This window comes from Ictidomys tridecemlineatus, chromosome 3 (assembly GCF_052094955.1).
Source record: "Ictidomys tridecemlineatus isolate mIctTri1 chromosome 3, mIctTri1.hap1, whole genome shotgun sequence".
In the NCBI taxonomy this organism is placed as follows: domain Eukaryota; kingdom Metazoa; phylum Chordata; class Mammalia; order Rodentia; family Sciuridae; genus Ictidomys; species Ictidomys tridecemlineatus.
Genome location: NC_135479.1, coordinates 86,950,924 through 86,972,295, shown reverse-complemented (window position 1 = coordinate 86,972,295; position 21,372 = coordinate 86,950,924). Strand labels below are relative to the sequence as shown.

Genomic DNA, 21,372 nt, shown 5'->3' with positions numbered 1-21,372 from the left:
TCATGACCTCCTGGAACCTCCATTAGAGGCCCAAAGCAATGGGTTCATCCAATCTTGGACGAGAACCTCCAAAACTATGAGTCAGAACAAAATTTTTCTGTTTGTAAGTTAATTATCTCAGGTATGTCATTATAGTAATGCAAAACTGACAAATACAGAGGTTGAGCATGTTGCCATGAGCATTTCATAGGTGGAGGGTGGAGAAGCTTGGGTGGAGGAGCAGAGAAACTGAGAGATGAGCTAGGCATCCAAGGGCTGTCTACTTAACATTTCCTTGCAGTTGGTGGCTTCACAATGGGTAGAATAGAAACATAGGCAAAGAGGATGTGATATGAGGCACATGAGGTATCTGATACATCCTTCTACCAGATTTTTTTTTTATTGTTCATTTTTGAAACTTCAATCCTATAGCATTATTAGAAGCATCTTCCTTACATCACAGGTCACAGGAGACCTGATGAACTTTGTCCAAGGATTGGAAACTGTCTAGAACCTTTCCAAGCTGATCTTCATATTAAGAGTGATGTAGACCCAGGATCCGAGATATATCATAGACTGTGCTAGAAGAAGGCATGAAGAGATGATGATGAGGTAAGTTCCCATCCTTAAGAAGGTGCTGGAGCTCAATGGGTGTGTGAAGTATTGTCTTGTGCCAACAGATGGGGGTTAGAATCCATTTCAGCTCCTCAGTGTACCTGTTGTGTGGACCCAGGATCACCACCCTGCTTCTCTGAACCTGGTTTCTCATTGGCAAGATGAGGATGATAGCAACTTCTCCAGAGCTAAGATAAGGGAATCCAAGGATATCATGAGTGTAAATAGCTTGTGTAGCCCAGTCCCTGGCACATGATATGTATTCAAAATGGCGGTCACAAAAGCTACTTTCACAAAGGAGGATGTGAGCATGTGGATGTCTGTGTACTGGGTTGAGTTCTGCCTGTAGGCAGCGAGGTGAGGGGTGAGTGGAGGCTGCCTAGAGAAGGTGAACAGTCATGTGCTGGGTTGTGGCTCAGTGGTAGAGTGCTTGCTTAGCACGCAGAGGCCCTGGGTTCAATCCTCAGCACAGGGAGAAAAAAAAAAAGAAATAACTTAATACAATACTGCAAGAAAAAATGAAATAAAATGGGTAGTTTTGAGTAACCATTAGAATCAGAAGTGTGGGTGACAGATAGACATACCATGTTTCTAATGAGAAGAGACACTCTTTAAAATATGGCATTTCTTCTCAAATTACCTTATAAATTCCATAATTCATATTCATCATTAGTGTGAGATTCACTGCTAACTCGTCACGGGAAAGGAATTTGTCAGTTTCCACTCTAGCATACCGTTGGACCTAGCAATTCCATTTCTAGGAGTCTGCCCTTCGGCAATACTTAAATGAGCACACATATGTTCAGGATTCATTTCGATAGTTTGTATTAGTTGAAAATTGGAAATCATCTCCCTGTTGTACATTAGGGAATGAGCACATCGCTTTATGGAATGGAACCCAACCTCTGTCGATTTGTATGTATTGACAGAGATTTTCTAAGACCCTGAACCACAGGATACCATATACACTACGGTCCTAGTGACACAGCAAACATGGTGGAGATATATATATAAATGAAGACTTGGGCCTGGAAGGGAACCAGAAAAGCTTAAACAGGACTTAAGGTTTTTCTTTCAGATGAGAGAATATTGCATTTGTGAATGGGAAGAAAAAGGTGACAAGGAGTAACATTTTCTGTAAAGAAAATAAGAAAAGAACAGTCCCACACAGTTTTAATGTCATTGTTCGAAAATCTGATTCTTATGTGACACCACTAATTTCATGAAAATAGTAGAGTCATCAGCTAGAAGCCTACATGGGGTTATTCATTTCTATTTTTCTCGACTTATGGCTCAGGATTTAAAATAGAGCTTTCAGTCACGATCACATATTAGTTTTTCCATTTTCCTTTTCTTTTAGATTAATCTCCCTATTCATGTAAAAAAAAAATCAACGTTTGGCTGGATTTGAAAGCTCGATGTTCTTTTTTTAATCTTTGTTCCTCCATATTTCCCATTTGACATAAATAATACTTGAATACACTCTCGACTTTCCTGCCGTGCTGTTTAATTTGTCCCGTAACCTCTCAGCTCTGAGCACCATACCTGTGAGTCATTGCCTTAGCTGGAGAGTCTACACTGAGATTTTGGGGTGTCAATGCAAAATGTCCCCCTACTCTTCTCAGTGAGTCACAGAGCAGTCTCCTGAGTTGGGGATGGTGGGAGTTGAAGGGCAACCATAGTCTGTTCTGAATTTCCACCCTCTCCTCCAGGGTCATGCTGATGAACCTGGAGCCCAAGGCATCCTTCAGTGCCTTCCAAGAAGCTCTGCAAGATGAGCAAGAGTTTCTCTTCCTCGTATTCACGCACTGCCCAGCAGTACTTTAGTGGACATCATGATATTAATGTCTTTCCAGGAAGTGGGGAGAGGAGAAGGACAGAGAGCTAGAGAAAAAGCAACCCTCTTGCAGACCTTTGAGAATGCAGGGTTGAGGGGGAACGGGAGTCTATCAGACTGAGGAAGGAGAGGATGATCTGGGTAGAGAAGGTGGTCACGGAATAGGAACAAATGGGAGGGGTGAGATGCAAGCAGCTCTCGGCACCCCTGAAGGCCTGTTGAGGGCTGCCATGTCAAAGCTTGTCAATCTGGCCTCACTCTTTGCCTCAGTTGTTTCATCTATAAAATGGGGATAATGCTAGTGCATATCTCAGAGAATTACTGTGAGAATTTAATAACACATTTATAAAGTGCTTACAAGGGCCTGACAGATGGTAAGGGCTATAGGTATGTATGTGTTAATATTATTATTATTGTTATTCTGAGGCACAAACTGTGGTCTTTAATATTGGAAGGGAGATTTACTTATATATAATGTATCTGTTTTTAAAATTTTTCTGAGAAACATTGTTTGTTTTGTTTGGAGTTCACAAAGAGAAGGGGGAAAAATGCCACAAGTTTATCCATGTACATGTACAGAGGACCCTTTGCACAGTGGTTTTATTTCAGAAACTGTCTCTATTATCCTGTCCTGGCCAAAAGCTTTTTGTTCAATTGGGTTCTCCTGATGGTGTAAAGGACTGGCCGCCCTCTCAGCACGTGCTCTTTATGTTGCTTTCCCCTCTTGTGGGAAATCAATGGCAGCTGGCTACCAGGGGGCCTCTGAGTGGCCCGGGGGAACTTGTTGCAAAGCTGTTATGGAGGGAAGTTGTGCTTTCAGACCATCGCTCCCTGCAATGTCCTGACTCCTGTTTGCGTGGGCTCTGAGGGGCCAGGGTGGGTGGCGATGGAGGAGCAGTGTAGCCTGCCAGCCAGGATGTGCTGGGGAGCCATCTTTGATTTGAGGCATCCGCTGATACCTGTTATGTGATGTGCCCACCGTGGCCGAGGGCAGGCTGCCAGCATGAGATTCCTGGACGCAGAGTTGGAAGAGATGGGCACTGTCAGCTCTCACAGGTTGAAGGCCACCTCTGCAAGGACAGGGCTGGGACAGGAGAAACTTCACTCCCTACCCAAGTGGCTGGGCAGGTGAGGCTGGGCATTTCCCGAGGGATTTTCTCCTGAGCAGGGCCTGTTGGAGGAACCAGAGGACAATTTACATGTGCCGAGTATCTCCTGAGTACACTCCGAGCCAGGTGCTTGGCAGACGTTATCTCATTTGATCTTCATAATGATATTGAGTCAGTGAACTTCATCCCCATTTTCATGGGCGGAGACAGAGCCTCAGAAGAGTTAAGTCACACGCCCAAGGTGACACAGTGGCAGATCAGGGGTGGAAACCACTAGCGGTGATAGCATAGTGACTCCTGGGATTGAAAGCAGCAGAGATAGCGCTAATAATAATAATAATAAAAAGCAATAGGTAAAGCAATAGGTAATCGTCTACGGATGGATCCACCTAACTTCACCCCACTGCTCTGACATGAAAACCACAGATTGAAGACCTGGGAGGAGCTTTTATTTAGCTCAGCCTCTCATCAAACAGATGCAGAAAGTGAGCTAAAACAGTTTAGTTCTAATATAAAGGAGGGATAATGGGAAGACTCACACTTGCTTCAGTCATGAGGAGGGTGCTCTGTGCTCTGGGGAGAGAGAGGCTGGGAAGAGGTGAGCTTCCTCCCCCAGGCCCTCAGGGTTGGCAAGACACAGGGACATCAGTGCCCTAACTCTGGGAAAAACAGTGATTCCTGGTACCAGGACCGATGGGACCTTCCCCATGGGCGATGGGGACACTGCTTGGAGGTGCTCATCCTTCAGGTCTCCAGGGAGAACATTCAGTCCCGGTGCAGGCTCCATGGTCTCCATCTGAGGAGGGCCACCTTAGTAAGTCAAACCCTCAGTATTGTGGTATTTACAATGGAGGTCACTTCTGTGCAGAGGAATCTGGCCCTCATCCATATTTCAGGCTTTGTCTATAAGGCAGGAACGGAGTGGGGACATTTCAAACCCACTGTCCATCTTGCTTTGACCTCCTCTGGGGACATGATTATTCAGCTCCTGGTTAGATGGTGGCCTTTACTAGGGGCAGAATTATCACATCTTGGGCCTGCAGGCCCTGATCTGTGTCTGGTTCCACGCAAGTCCTCAACAGAGCTGTGGCCTGTCCTGGTCTTCGGCTTCTGGGTCCTTTGGAGTTAACCTTGGCCTTCTCAGCTCCTCAGATGTCCAGTTACAGGCTCTGAACCCCAGGGGCCAGACCATATGTACATTCCCCCTCACCCACTGCAGATTTTAGATTGGACTATGAATCTTTGGGATTTCAGAAGATTCAGGCTTAATGATCCAGCTTTCACTCCTGTCTATAAAAGCCAGGGAACCTTAGCTAAGCCAGTCTGCACAGCTGGCCGGGAGATCTGCAGAGCACCGGGGTCTCGGAGCTGCAGGGGAAAGGAGGCAGCTCTGGCTGCATCTGCTCCTGCAGGCCCCAGGGCTGTGAGCCCATACAGCAGCAAAGGAGCTGGCAAGCAGGCCTTAGTGATGGATGGCTGGGCCTCACTGTCTCCAAGGGCAGAGCAGGGAGACAGGGAATTTGCTGGATGGAGCTGGAAGTCATTTCCCTTTCCAGTGAAAGGGCAACTTGTCCCAGTGGAAAGAGGAGGGGGATTATCAGCATGTGGAGTCTGTAGCTGCTTGAGGCGGAACGGCCAGGAAGTGGCTGCTCCGGGAAGCTCTGCAGCCTGGACTGATCTGAGCTGGGCCACAGACCTGAGTTCAGGTCTGGCCACTTTATGGTCTTATGACCTTGCATAAGCAGGCATCCCTCTGAACCCCTGTTGACTTTTCTTTGAAATGACGAGCAGAAACACCTAAATGGGATTGTGGTGAGGACTTCAGGGTGACGTTTCTGAGGGGCTTGGCCCAGGACAGGCACTTGGTGAGAGCTGATCTTCCTCTTCCCATCCTTCCTGGATCCCACTGCTGCAGAAGCTGATTTCCAAAGATGATGCTCAGTCAGCTGTGACTCCTGACCTTCCCACCATGAGTGTGGGCTGGCCTTGACCCACAGGATGCAGGAGGAGGCAGTCTGTGGTGCCCAAGGCCATTTTCTAGGAGCAGAAGCCTCGCTGCTTCTCCAGCGCCTATTGGAAAGCTTGCTCTTGGGACACCTCTCTCAGAGCCTGGCTGCCACCATCACAGGAAGAGGACCTGTGCAGGTGCTATGGTTGCCACCTGCCAGCCTTAACTGCCAGTCATGTGACTGAGCCGTCTTAGACATTCAGGTGACTCAAGTCTCATGGTTCCAGCCCCTGCCACTGACAGTCACCTACAAGAGATCCTAAGTGACAGCTGTTCTCTGTGCTCCTGTATCACTCAGCCATTGGTCCCCTGGGTGGTGTTGTAGTCTCCCAGCAAGTGAGGGAGGCAGCTTCCACTAGCCAGAGACAATGTCTGGAGAAGGCTGCTGACGTGGGCTCATGGCACCAGCTCTCCCAGTAGGAGCTGGGGGCTGGGTGTAACTGACACTGCAGGGTGACCAACCACCTGAATTTACCCAGGAAAAGGGGTTTTTGGGATGAAGGATTTTCAGTGCAACAACTGGGAGAGTCCTGGACAAACTGGAGTGAGCTGTCTACACTGATGGTGAGGTTGGCTCAAGTGAGGGCAACAACACGATCTATTGCATGAACCAAGGGTGTTGACATGTGTAAACTCTTCCTGGTCATGGGGATGCAATGGTCAGTGATGACAAGACATGATCCCTGTCCTCAGGGGTCCAGAGGCTAGATGGGAGACCCATGTCAATGACTATGGCTGCACTGAGTGGAAGAAGGCTCTGGAGGTCTTGAGGATTCAGAGAAGGGACTTTTGCCCAACATGCAAAGGAGTAGCGGCTGAGAAGAAGCAGATGGAGCTTTTCCAGAGGCAGATCCTGAGTAGGGATCTGAGAGTTCAGAGGGTCAGAGCCAAATGAAGAAGTTGGAGAGGGAAGGAAGGGTGGTATTCAAGGAAATTATAGATGTTAAAGATAGAAACTTCAGTTTAAGAAAAAAAATACAGACTGTTCCAGTACAAACTTGGAATTACTTCAGGTGTATTTGCTATTTAATGTTGACAAATAAATTGCCCCAACACTTTGTGATTCAAAACAACATTTGTTATCTCCTTATTTCTGAGGGTTAAGATTTGAGAACTGCTTGGTGGTACTAGCTTAGGGTCTTTCTGGGGTTTAGCTGGATGGTAGTGGTTTAGGGTCTCTCAGGCGGTTGCAGATAAGTCCTTAGACCTGTGGCATCTGAAGGCTTGACCAGGGGTGGAGATTGTACTTGGAGGGAGGGTGTCCCTGCCAAGGCTATGGGCAGGAGCACGTGGCCCCTTGGGCAGGGCTGCCTGAAAGTCCTCCCACAAGAAGTCATCCGAGAGAGAACAAGACAGGTGCTGCAAAGCCTTAAGGACCTACCCCCCCAAAAGTCCCACTCTAATTTCTACCACATCCTGCTCATTAAATCTAGTCCACATGGAGGGAAGGGGAATCAGCCTCTCCATTAGAAGGGAGGAGCTTCAAATGATTGATTTGTGGGTATATTTTAAATTATTTTAAAATTAACCCCACCTTAGGTTTGGCTGGATCAGGGGGTGAAGCGAGGGCTGCCATTCCCTCCCTCTCTCCTTCCCTCCATTCTAACTCCTTTTCTGCTTAACTTCACATCCTGGAGCAAGGAGGCCCCAAAGACCAGACAGGTTCCCTTCACTTAGGAAAGCCAGGAGGAAAGGCTTCGATTGGGCTCATCTGGATCACGTGGCCCAAGGAAAGCAGTCCTCTGATTGGCTGTGCCTGGGTCACATGCCCATGCTTGGGTCTGGGAGGAAGAAGTGCTGTGATCATTGGTCCCTCAGGAGTCACGTGAGAGTGCTGAGGGAGAGAGAGTCCCCCCTTCACCACTATGGTGGCCGTTCCCTGTGATGCCGGCAGGGGACTGAGCCTCTGAGGGTGACTGGTAAGGAACAGGAGGCTTGGGGGCAGGCGAGACTGTGGGAGGCCTGGGGAGGTGGGTGGAGCCAGGGAGCTGGGGGCGGCCCTGGCCGGGTGGTGGCAGCCCCCATCCACGCGGGGGCGCCAGTGTCTTTCTGGGAGCAAATGCTACAAAAACAGGGCAAGGCAGGATAATGTCTCTGGCAGTAACTGAGAGTCTGGATTGGAGGGGCCGACTGTCAATGGTGCCATTGAAAAAAACCCATTTTAGTAAGAATTTTAAATATCATCACATGTGGTTGAATTTTAGCCACTTCTGCTGAGTTTTTTGGGAGAAGATTCTAGTCCTTTTCATAGAAGTGTTGTTAGAAGAGCCTGTTAAGTCCTTTCCGTGAGTCCCCCATACACTCCATCAACATTTATGAATTACATAGACAAGGCAGTGGTGAAGACAAAGGAATGACTTTCTAATGATAAAATATCAGCCATCTAGGCAGTTTAGTAGGAAGATTTTTGGGGTAGGAAGTGTAACTATCTCCTTGTACTCAGCACAAAACTATCTCATTTCATGTCAATTAAATGTAAGGGCTCTGCTTTTTATGTCTCTTTAAATTTCATGCGCATAATACTTATTGCTATGCCATCCTAGGTGAGCACTGAGGGTCTGGCTACAGGAGCACAGCCATCAGATCAACCACAGGTTGAACCCGGGTCATGGGCTCACAGAGTTGGGCCAGATTATTCCACCAGCATCAGCATGAACAGCCATTTAAAATTTTCTGGGCATGGTTCTAAGTGCTGTATAAACGTTATCTCTTTTGGCTCTCACAACAGCTGCAGAAGGCAAATAGTATATTCATTTTGCAGCTGAGAACCTCAGGCTTAAAGAAGTTAAGCACATGGTTCAAGGTCACTCACAAGAGAGTGGTGGTCTTGAGCCCAGGCAGCACGAGTCCTGCTGTCTACCCTGTGTGCAGACCCTTGGGCACACACCACATTGAAGGCAAGGGCTTGCACTAGGGGATGCAGATTCACTTGGTGGGTGGAGACTATTGGGAATTTTCCCTTGGGATCACTTTGTTCTCTAGGACTCCTCAGGCAGGATTGGCATTTCCACCACTGTCACTACTCTGAGAAATGTCATGCATGGAACATAAAGGAAAGCTTGGCAAAAAAAATTCCAAACTCCCAAACCCCAAAACCCAACAATAGTAGCAGAAACCATTAGAGCATATTGGGATAGTAGAATATAGCAGTGGGGCATGTGCTTTCCTCTCTGCATCTTTATGAAGGTGCTTGTGCGTTGACCTTGAGCAGTATCATGAAAAAGCCAACCCCACTCTGGTTGGTAGGAATACAGTCCTCTAATATTTCAGGATGTCTCCTCCGTCAGGTGTGGTGGGATTGCATACACCTGCCCCATTTGAGACCAAGTGTACCATGTGTCTTGTGTGGGAGCCTGGGGGAACTGGCTCACTTCTGGGCAAGTGCCTTTAAAAGTTGGTGTGCAGTTGGTATACAATTGGCTGCTCCCTGCCTTTGCCATGATACCCAGCAAAGCTACAGATGGTCTATGCTTTGTCACCCTGTGTCTCAGAACAGCAGTCTCAGCCAACCTGTGATGGACTGAGAGAGAAACACATTTATTGCCTTGTAGCGTTGATTTTGGGGTTGTTACTTCCTAGGTCAAAATCTATCATGTTGTTACTAATGGACCAATTTCATCTCTAAGAGCTCTGCCTTCTCCTATTGAAGGAATTACCTTGGATCCTTAATTGCAATTAATCTAAAGGACAGATAACGTGCAGGAAACTGTTGTATGGGTTTCAATTTTGCTTATCTCAAAATCTTGCTAGCCAGAGTAGATTAAAAATGGAAAATCAAACTGAGGATCAAAATGGCACTTAGTGGAGATTTCAAAGAGTTTCTGCATCTATCACAAACAATATGTGAGAGATTCTCTTTTCCCAAAATGGCCTTGACAGTATTGGCCGTCCCATAGGCTCTTCTCAGTGGGACCTCGCCACTCCTGAAAGGTGGCGTTGACTCTGCATCCTCCAATCTGGATGGGCGGTGACTGCTTTGATGAACAGAGGAGCCCTTATTGACTGGAAGCTTCTGCTTTCTGTCTGCCCCTTGGATGGCAGGCCCCCATATGGTCAGTCTACTCCTAGAGGCCCTGCTGAGAGAAGCTGTTGTAGTTGGCCTCTTTTTTTTTTTTTTTTGCCACTGTGACCAAAAGACCCGACAAGAACAATTTTAGAGTAGGAAAAGTTCATGGTTTCGGAGGTCTCAGTCCATAGATGGCCAACTCCATTGCTGTAGGCCCAAGATGAAGCAGAAATCATGGGGAAAGTGTGTGGAGGGGAAAGCAGCTCAGGACACAGCAATCTGGAAGCAGAGAGGGCTTCAGGAACTGGGGACAAAATATAAACCCCAAGGCACACCCCTAGTGACCCACCCCCTCCAGCTACACCCCACCTGCCTACGGTTACCACTCAGTTGATCTGTGTCAGTGGATTAAAGCACTGTTTAGGTGAAGGTGAAGGTTCTCATAATTGAATCATTTCACCTCTGAACCTCCTTGCATCGTCTCCCACAGGACCTTTTGGGGGAATCTCACATCTAAATCATAACAGACTGCCAAGAGAGCTGGGATGCCCTGGGATGAGGTGCCAGATCTGGATCCTGCAGTCCAGAGGTCCAGCCCTTGCCACACAGGTTCAGATGAAGTGACTTCCCCAAGTTCTTGACCTGCATAATCAAGAGCAAAATAAATGGTGGGTTCAGCTGTTGTGTTTTGTGGTGGTGTTACATTGCATTAGAGAAAATATAAACCCATGTTAAAACCTGGGAGGTAGGAAGACATGACCTACTTGCTTCTTGTTAAGGAAAAAGATGCTCAAAGATGGTTTTCTTGGGATGTTAGTGCCCTTGGTGGAGTAGGAAGACCTAGGACACTAAGATTCTGATTACCAGCCTGGCTCATGGTTCTGCTACAACAAACCATGTCCTGGTATGTAGGAAACTTGGGGCATCTCCTACGGAATATCTGCTTTGAAGGAAAATAAAGCCCAGAGAGGTTGAGGGACTTGTTTAAGGTCACACAGTTGCTCTCAGCCACTGACTGGACAAGAATCCCATCTTTTGACTCCTGGGTCCAGTTCTCTACCCTCCAAGGTTGGGATTCCTTCAATATCTGAATCTGCTTGAACAATTAAGATAGTTTTTGTTGCCTTTATTTCTTGATAGTACTCTGTAAAAGCAAAAGAGAATTCTCAGGGGGATATTAAATAAAAAGCTATAAAAATATCTCATTGCCACTGGGTGAACATTTAAAGGGAAATTTGCTGAGGAAGAGCCATACCGTTGGAGCCAAGGGAACTAAGCAGAGGAGGAGGCACAATCCGTCTCTACTGCTGAGTTTAGGGCTGCAGGATTCAATTTCATGATGGTGCCTCATCCCAGAGCCTCAGTAACTTTCTTGACCTTCTCTTCATGTGGGGGTCTCAGAATAGTCAGATTGTAGCATCCACTTGACAAATCTCACATATCCTTGCCCCAAATGGTGGCAGTGCAGCCTGTCCAATTGTCTTTTCTCTCTTTGTCCAGAAATTATGGGCACTTGTGTTTTGTTACTGTGACAAAATACCTGAGAAAAATAATGTCAAGGAAGAAAGATTTATTTGGCTCATGGTTTCAGAGATTTTATTCCTTGGTTGGCTGGACTCATTGCTGTGGACCTGTGTGAGGCAGAGCATCATGGCGGAAGGGCATGGTGGAGCCAGCTGTTAAACTCATGGTGGTGAGGAAGTAGGGGCTGGGTGGGGCAGGGCTAAGATAGATCCTTCCAGGCATGCGCCCAGTGACCTGCTTTCTCCACCCATGTCCCATCTCTGACAGTTTCCACAATCTTCCAGTAAAGCAAGAAGCTATGAACTCACCAGTGGATTAATCCACTGGTGCCATCTGAGCCCTATTATCCAGTCATTTCCAAGATACCCATCTCAGAGCATTTCTGCACTAGGGACCAAGCCTTTAACACATGAGACTTTAGGGAACATTAAGGTCCAAACCATAATAGCATTTTACCCAGCTCTGTGCTTGTGATTGTTCCAGTAGAAATCAATTATGAGTTCCCTAGACTTACTGTGTCACAAACTCTCAGAGGAAATTGTCAGGGTGTTTGAAGAACTCTCACTGTCACATGGAATAGCCATTGCTGCAATAATGCTTTTCCACAAACCACCCCAAACTCTGCGCCTGCAGCATTAAGTAGTTACTCTCACCACCATGGAGCTGCAGCTCAGCTGATGCCACCTGGCCTGCCTGGCAGCATGGCTACAAGCTGTGGTCCCAGTTAGTCTTGACTCCTGGTTGATTGGGCTCATATTTACTTTATGCGTATTCCCTTTGGACCAAGGGGAAGGAGAATCAGCTATATTGGGGAAGCAACACCAAGGAGATGACAGACATGACCTAAACATGCGTGCACACTTTAAACTTGTGCTTGCACCTTGTCTGCTAATATCTCACTAACCAGATGAGAGTCACGAGCAAGCCCAACATCAATGAAATGGGAAAGAACATTCCCTTGGAGATGGCTGATGGGAGGGAATAGTTGCTCAGTAGAAATCTAGTTTACCACAGTCACAGAGATGGTATTCAACTTCTGCAATTCAGTTTCCAACCATCTCCATGTCTTCAAGTGATTTTCTTCTTCCTACCTGGAGGGGGCGCTCCTTTCCCTCTATCACCACGGAGGGGAGGAGAGGATTCTACTTGGGTTCAATGCACTCTGCTGGAATGACTCCTCTTCTCATGGATGAGTGGGATGGGGTAGCAGTCACTGGATTGGTTTTGCTAAATTTCAGCAAATCCTGCCTGGGTGTGTCTAGGGATTCTCTTTAGGATGGTTGTCTATGCATCACCTTTTGTTCTCAGCTTGGGGCTTTAGCTGGTCTAAGGGCTTTCCAACCAAAGGAAAAGTCCTTTTCTGTAGAATGATGCTATAATTCTCTATTTATCTGCTTCCCCAATTTGATACTGATCAGAGGATACCAACACATATGCACTTCTCTCATTTCTTGGGATGATGACCTTATAGTACTTTAAAGTAATTTAACTCATTTAATATTTAAGATCCTATTCCTCTTTGTGATAAGCATCCCTGGTATATATCTTTCTACACTTGTTTTATTACCATAGAATATGTTCCTAAAAGTAGGATTGTTGGATTAGCAATAAACTCTAACACAGATTGTGTCAATTTTTATTTTTCATGGATAAATTCAGACTCAATATAATACTTGCAGATAACATTTCTTTACACCCACTATTGCAGGCAACATTATCACTCTTTAATTTTTGTAGATTGGCAATTCTAGTGTAAAAATGGAAAGTCCCAGTGGTAGGTCTGTGTTATGGTTTAGATGTGGTGTCCCTCAAAAGCTCACGTGTGAGACAATGCAAGATGGTTTGGAGGAGAAATGATTGGGTTATAGCCTCAACCTAATTAGTGAATTAATCCCTGAAGGGATTAAGTTAGGTGGCGTGTGGCTGGAGGACGTGGTTCCTTGGGGCTGTGGCTATGGGGGATATAGCCACGGATATCTGGAGATTGGAGACTGTGCTTCCTGATCACCATGCGAGCTGGTTCCCTCTGTCACACTCTTCCACCATGATGTTGGCCTCACCTCGAGCCCTGAAGAATGGAGCTGGCCTACTATTACTGAGACCTCTGAAACCCTGAGCCTCTGAATAAACCTTTCCTCTTTTCCAGTTGTTTGGCTTAGATCCTTTAGTCACAGAGGTGAAAAAGCCCATGAAAACATTCTGATTTAGAGTTGAAAAGATAAAAGGCAGGAAAAGCAGGCCAGTTGCTCCCTCTCTGCCTCTCCTCCCTTTAAATTTGTTGTCACACTGACTGATGGTAAAAGATTGAAAGGACATCTTAAGGTCAAGAGAGAGACCAGTCCCAGGAGTCCCCAGGATGCAGGCTCTGCCTCAGCATCAGTAGCTGTTTCACATCCCCTGAGCCAAATTAACATGAAGGTGGGGACAAGGACGGACATCTAAACCAGGAGCAGCTGCCTAGCAGAAAGGGAGAACCCTAGGCTGATCACATCCTGAGTCCCTGAATATGGAATATGCACTATGGATCATATCCCCTTATATGTAATGGTAACAAAAGGTAATGTCCAAGCATCCATTTTGCATCTTTGCTAGTTGAATCATACTGTTATATTGTAAGAACTTGAAAATGTGTTCAACTCATTTCCTTTCTAATTATCAAATGAATATATTCTCTTCTGAAAGAAGAGGAAAAGCATAAAGAGACAGAAAAAGATTTAATAATAATCCCACCACCAAGGAGCTTAAAGTGCAGATGTTGGTGTTCTGGATCTGACATTATACAAATAGAATTGGCCTTCTGTATCCACAGTCTCTGCGTCTCAAGATTCAACCAACCGTGGATTGAAAATATTAGGAAAAAGTGCATTTGTACTGAACATGCATAGATAGTTTCTTCTTGTCATTTTTTAAAATATACAATGTAACATCCATTTATATAGCATTTACACTAGATGTAAATGTATAGGTGTGATAATCTAGAGGTGGATAAAAGTTATGGGAGTTTATATGCAAATACTACACAATTTGCATAAGGGATTGGAGAATCTTTAGATCTTGGTATCTGCAGGGAGGGAGAAAGTGGGCTGGGTAGGACCTGGAACTGTTCTCTTTCAGGGAGGGATGACCTTGTAATTGCTGTGTCTGCAGAAATAGAGTTTTCTGAATTGCGGTAATCCTGGTGATCAATTGTTTATGGAGGAAGGAGAAAAAGAAATGACAAACGTAATCACTTTCTTTCTTTTTTTTCTTTAAATCAAGACAGAAGCCCTTGGAAGCTTAAGGAGGAAGAGGAGGAGAGGGTATGGAAGAAGTGCAGTCTTAGAGAAGAGCAGTCTTATAACTAGAAGAGGAACACATAGATATGAAGGCGAGGGCTTGCAGAGAAGTTCATTTACTCAAACTCTTGCTTATTACTATTGTTAAAAGTTTTCATTTGCAGTCCATCAAAAACAGTTTTATCTTACCATTTTGGTGGAGTAGCAGTGTGGGAACAAACTGAAGCACAGGCTCCCTAAATTTGAAAATCTAACAAAGGAATTTGAAAAATGTAACTTCAGTGTCTGTGTCTTTCAGAGGGTAAGATAAAGGAAAAAGCATCAAAAACAAACTAAACCCAAACCTTTCTCTTTGTGTATGAGAGTCAAGGTATGGAAAACTGGCCAAGTGGCTAGGAGCAGAGACGGTGACCCAGGATCTCTAGAGATGGGATTCATTTGTAGGAGTTAAGTAAAGGGACCCCTGGATGTGGCATGATTCGCTTCTATTTAAACCTTGCTCTGAAAGGTTTCGGTTTTAATTACATCAGTTGCGACGGAGGCGTGCTGCTCAGGCATTGCCTAGGCAACCCTCCGTCAGGGATGCCCACCCTGCACAAGGGTCAGGGAGAGGGCCGCTGGACCTCAGCAGGGATTTTTGACCCTGTCAAGACTCAGAATCTCCTTAAATGTCAACATATTCCTGGTGTTCCCACAGGCTGATGCTTGCGCTTTTAGTGACTTTGTATTTGTTCATTGCCACAGTGGCTTCTTCCTGCCTTTGAAAAACAAGCTCATAGGTGGGCAAAGAGGTGTCAGTTTCCATCTGTGCCCGGTGCCTGGTGTGCAGGCTGATTGCTGGAGCTCTTCAGGTGCTCTGAAGCCTGGATTTTGGGTTCCCAGGGGGCAGGAGAGCTCGGGAAGCTGTTCTTGATGAAGACAGTGATAGGCCTCCCGGCTGTCCTGGGAAAACATGCAAAGAGCCCAGCTCACTCTGGTCTGCATGGAAACTAATGAGCTCAGAGATGGGGCAAGTTCTCCTGAAGGCAGGGCCTCTGGTCCCGGAGCCCCTGGACCCTGGAGCAGCAGAAGGTAGAATGAAGGGCTTCCTGACTTCGCTGAAATCCTGCACAAAGTCTTGTTGGATGTTCTTTCCTCCAGGACCAGTCATTTCCCCAGAGTCTCAAAGAGAGTCCCTGAGCTGGCCTCTGCCCTGACACCTCTGCCTTGACAGAGGCAGGTCATACTCAGGTGTGCTGAGTGATGGCCATGCATGGGTTATTAATGGAACCATTGTCCTTATAGGGCACCCGCCACTCTGAGGCACTGTGCTTTGGGGATAGGTCCTCCTTGTGTACCCATGTGGGACTCATGACTGTTCCTGTCCTTTCACAGAATGAAGCCTCAGGTCAAGAGAGTGCAGGAACCTTGAAAAAGTCCTACAAGTTAGGTGTCCCCCTGGGATCCTGCAGATGCATCCAGGACTTCCCCTTCCCATCAGCCACTTTCCTGGGGAGGCAGGAAGGAAGACCAAGTTTTTGTAGTTGACATCAGTTCCTTGTGAACACCTGCTTCTTCCAGGCGAGGGCAGAAGTGAGGTCCTTCTACCCAACAGGTACATTCTCACCTTTCACACAGGGAGGTACTGGGCTTGTCCCAGGAGAAGGTGACACTCTTATTGCTCTAAAACATAGCTGTTCATTTTTACCCACACCAGATATGTGGCTCATTTTAAACTGGGAAACTAGTACTTTGGTCAGAGGCACCACATGCCAACTTTGGACCTTGGTGGTCCTTCTTTTTTTTCTAATTTGTTATATATGACAGCAGAATGCATTACAATTCATATTACACATATAGAGCACAGTTTTTTGTATCTCTGGTTGTATACAAAGTATATTCACACCAATTTGTGTCTACATACATGTACTTAGGGTAATGATGTCCATCTCATTCCATGGTCTTTCCTATCCCTCTTCCCCTTTCCTTCCCAACCAACCCCTCTGCCCTATCTAGAGTTCGTCTAATCCTTCCATGCTCCCCCCACAACCCCATTTTGAATCAGCCTCCTGATATCAGAGAAAACATTTGGCATTTAGTTTTTTGAGATTGGCTAACTTCACTTAGCATTATATTCTCCAACTCCATCCATTTACCTGAAAATGCCATGATTTTCTCTTTTAATGCTGAACAGTCTTCCATTGTGTATAGATGCCATATTTTCATTATCCATTCATCTACTGAAGGGCATCTAAGTTGGTTCCACAGTTTAGCTATTGTGAATTGTGCTGCTATAAACATTGATGTGGCTGTGTCCCTGTAGTATGCTGTTTTTAAGTCCTTTGGGTATATACAGAGGAGAGGGATAGCTGGGTCAAATGCTGGTTCCATTCCCAGATTTCCAAGGAATCTCCATACTGCTTTCCATATTGGCTGCACCAATTTGCAGACTTGGTGGCCCTTCTTTAATGGTGGTTACAGTGGAGTGGACAGCAAAGCCCACAACTGAGGTGAGGAAATATTGCAAAGATAAGGAGGGGCTTGTCTGGAAAAACCAGAAATCATGCAAAAAAGGCCACAGCATGCAGGTGGGGCAGAGTTCTGGTAGAGGAGGCGGCCCTGGCTTTGCTCCCGGGTAGGACAATGTCTTCCTTCCCTTGATGTCCCCCAGCATCATCACCGTGCCTGGCATGGTCAGGTGCTGCCAAGGAAGGCAGTTTCAAGCTGAGGAGATCCCCAGTCTACTAATAATAAGGGTGAAGAGAAAGCATTTTGCCCATGGCCGAACCCCTGCTCCAACCAGTGTGAGACACAAAGGAGGATTCGAGAGGGCAGTGGTGTATTCTGGTGCAGAAGCAGGAACATGGTCAGGTCCCCTTCCACCTCTCTCCTGAGCATCTGCTTTTTAGCTTCATTCTCTAGACTAGCTCTGAAACAGGGCCCAGTGTGGAGGCAGGATGGAACCTCACCCATCACGGATCAAGGTCTGCATTCCATTTCAACCTCTCTGTGCCATCTATAAGCCATGTGATCTTGGGCTAGTTACTTAGCTTCTCTGTGCCTCACTTTCTTCATCAGTAAGATGGACACAATAGTGCTTACCTCATAGAGTTATTGGGAAAATCAAATAAGCCAATATATATATATATATAAAATGCTTGGTTATGTGCCAGGAATATAGCTGTCAGCTACCGCTTTTATACTCACTACTATTATTTTTTCTCAGCTCAGCAGTCTATATATGATCCTCAAGAGCCACAAGATAAACTCTAAATCTGTTTCTCACTGACCCCTGCAATCTGGCTCCCAGTGCCCCTCTGGACTTCTCATTCATGCATCTGACATGTAAGCCTGGCCCCTAGAGGCTGGCTCTCTACCCAATATGCCCAAGCCCTGTTTCCCTACTTCCTGAATTCTCTTCAATTTTCATGAGCCAAGAAAGCTCCACTCCTCCTTGAAGCTTGGCCCAGACTCCAAAGCCTGCATAGGTAAGACTTGAATTTTCCTTACCACTCCCTGTGTGGAAGCCCACAGAGGGCAGAATTTCTTTATTTCTCTACATGCCAAGGGCCTGGCTCATGCAGCACTTGGTCAATTTTTATTGAGTAAATTTGCTGTCTGCTTTGTGCTCAGAGAGAAACTTCCCATGTCTGGCTTTATTAAGATGAAAGACTCTCTTATTATGGTTTTCTTGGAAGAAAAAAAAATCAAAGAATTAAGCCCTGAGACAGCCACAGTTTTATATAGAAAGCATTATTTCTGAGCTAAATTATTTTTTTTTCCTGAAGGAAAATTTAGAAATTATAGCTCCTGGTGGAATCAAAGGAATGGAAATGAAGCCAGGCCCAGATGCACAGAATCTGAGAAGCTCTGTTGTGAACCTATTTTGTTAACTTCTACAACTTGGTGTAAACAGTTCAAGCCTCTGGGCCGGGTTTAGCTCTTCAGTAACACACACCCTGTGGGCATCTCTCCAATTTGTGTTTCCCCCTTAGATTTAGTCAGTTATTTGCCTTGGAACATGTTGGTTTTTCTGAGAACTTCTGTACAACCCAATCCTTCTGGTTGTTCACTGGCAACCAGACCATATTCTCAGCCAAAATGGCTTTGCAGAACATTTGGAAAAACCAGAAAAATACCCCCTCCTTCTGCTTACACCACAGTGGCTGTCCCCTCCCCCTCTGCTCATCTGTGCAGACGTCATAGTGGACAAGGACAGGGCCTGCAGGCATGTCTGGGGTGCAGTGTGGGTGGCCTGTCAGTGGTGTGTGTGTGTGTGTGTGTGTGTGTGTGTGTGTGTGTGTGTATGGTGCATCTGTGCATGTGTGTGTGTGTGTGTGTGTGTGTGTGTGAGTCTGAGCTTGTGTTCCCCCCTGGGGAGAGGGGCCCAGTGCTGCTGATGGCTGTCCCAGAAGCCATGGCTGTGGGCGGCCATGTTCATCCACCTTGGGAGCTGCGTTGACTTTTTGCCTCTTGTGTACCTCCTGCCTGGCTCTGGGCTCCCCCTCTCTTTCTTCCTAGGGCTCAGATTAAATGCATGCATTTCTCTTGGTACCTGTTAGACACGCGTGGGGTGGAATCTGAGATTCATCTACGGGTTCATCTTGAAGGGGAGCAGCTGGAGATGTTAGCAATGGTTTAAACAATAAACCATTTTAAAAAATAAACCAACGTTTCCCCACACACCTTGCTTCTCAAAAGCCCTCAAAACAAAAAGAGGGGAGCACTGGACATGGTGGATGCTAAGAATCTAACCACTCAGTTAGTGAGCATTTCCTGAGCATTCCTGCCCCTGGTTCTCTCTGTCCTTTTCAAGATGCCCTGTGCTCACTGGCAGCCCACCCTGGCCTTCTCCTTATCCAATTCCTGCTCAGTCTTCAAACCTAACTTGGTCTGAACACTGCCAGGAGCTATCTTTTGGCCACCAGGGTGCTTGTTGGGTTGGTTCAGTGCTGGTTGTCAGAATCACTCAGAAACATTTAGAACCCCCCCTCCAGGCCCCTGTCCTGCCGAACCTGATTAGGGGCCCAGAGGTGGAGTCTGGGCCTTAGTATTTTTAAAAGCTTCATAGATGATGGCAATGCTCATCTGAGTTTGAGACTAAAAACAAAGTCACGTATTCAAGTGCGGATTTGCTGTTTTGTTATTCTTGTATTTTATTTACATTTGTTATTTATTTTGCAGCACTGGGGATTGAACCCAGGGTCTTGCACACGTTAGGCAAATACTCTACCACTGAGCAGTATATCCACTCTTCAAAACAGTTTTTTTCAAGACAGAGTCTCACTGAGTTGCCCAGGCTGGCCTCAAACTTGCCACCCTCCTGCCTCAGCCTCCAGAGTTGCTGAGAGTAGAGGTGTGCACCGCTGTACCTGGCTCTGGTGGTTATTTTATGGTTAAGAAGCAACCTTAAGACAGGAAGTAGCTTTATGCCTTTCTGGTCTACCCTGCAGAGCCCAGCTAAGTTCAGGGCCCTCACTTTCATTAGTGTTCTAGAACATCACAGTCACGTCCACTGACAACTGTGTTCATGTCCTGCTCTGTGTGTCCAGCCCAGGGCTGTCCTTGGAGGCCCAACCTTGCATAATCGTGCTGATTATGAAGCTGTTGACTAAGAGTCTCAGAGCTGCTCTCAGGCTGTGTGGGGCTGGACTGTGACCGAGGGCATTCTTCCTTTGCCCCTGGCTCTACTGGGCCCCACTACTAGGAGACATCAGAGAAAGCCCGGGAGGGGAGAAGCCAAGTCCTCTGTGGTTGCACACCATCCCGTGTGGCCTCACCATGCAGCTCAGCTCTTGGCAGTTTTCCTTGCATTCTTAGAACCAGCCCCTGGGAAGGCCTCAGATACACCCGCATTAGCCAGGCAGTGACCCCCATTTAGAGATCTAAGTCCCAGCTCAGAGCCTCTCTGTCTGAGCTTCTGCCTCTGATAACCCCTCCCTCTTTCTTTCCTCCAACCCTAGGTAGGGGTGAGAGTGTGTCATGCAGGGCTCAGACCCAGGAAGCAGCTTTGGGATCCCAGCAGGTGGAAGAAGATGCAAGACACCGTTAAGGGTAGTAGACATGCTTTATTCAGAGGTGGCAACAGCATCCGGCCTCCACCTTCAGCTTTAGTCATCAGCCAGTCCATTTTTGGCTCCCATTTAGCCCCAAGTATTTTCCATAGTCAATTTTTATATGCAGGTCAAACAAGGCACACTGCCAACAGGTTACATGAGGGCCTGCATGCTCACAAGCTGATGTTTATGATGGTGAGACTATACACTGAATCAGAGTGTCTCTGGCCTTGACTAACCCTAACATGACTAACCCTAACTAACCCAGCCTTGGCTACACAACAGAAACATCACTTGGAATATATCCTGGCTCCTTCTCATTCTGGAGGAATTGGCTTAAGTTTTATGTTTTTGGGGAGCCCTCTGCTGACACCTCCTTCTGGGTTGTCTTGTCCCTTTCCCTCCCAGCACTTCTCTCCATTTCCAGTTATCTCTGTGTTTGAACCTTTACTTACTTGATCTGTCCCACTTATTATAAGTAAGCCCACAGGACAGGGACTGTGTCTGTTTAATTCATTGCTGTGACCCCACAATCCCAGGTCTCATTACAGATGTACTCAACAAAAGAATGAATCTACGATGGATTAAAAAAAGAGAGAGAGAGGTGCAAACCCCCACTATTAATTGAACTAGCAACTGTTCTATTGCACTGTGAGATGTTCCCAAGTAGACTCGCTACTAATCATGTGTTACTACGACCATAGATCTTCTCTAAAGAAAAGCTGCTGGGGAAATTGAAATATGTAGCTAGGTAGAGAGATTATGGCCCAGCATGGTGGGATATGTATACAACATGGTATAAACATGGACTTAGAATCTCCTGGTTATGTTTAGCATACCCACATATGTACTTATATCCACATATGTGATTGTACTTTGAGGAAGATTCTGGGTGTGGGTGTGTATGTGTTTCCATTGGAATCCTAGTCCAAACCACATGCCAGGAATCTTTGTGCTGTCTGGAGACCCATCTTGTTTTTGGTA

At 46.3% G+C, this 21,372-nt stretch overlaps 1 long non-coding RNA gene across 1 annotated transcript in view; it reads left to right on the top strand.

Moving 5' to 3' along the window:
• The first annotated feature begins 7,338 nt into the window (after positions 1-7,338).
• LOC120884317 (uncharacterized) overlaps positions 7,339-21,372 on the top strand; it is a 67,770-nt gene continuing 53,736 nt past the window's right edge. The window contains exon 1 of the long non-coding RNA XR_005726714.2: positions 7,339-7,467. This is a non-coding gene — a long non-coding RNA (uncharacterized LOC120884317). The remainder of the gene's footprint in view (positions 7,468-21,372) is intronic.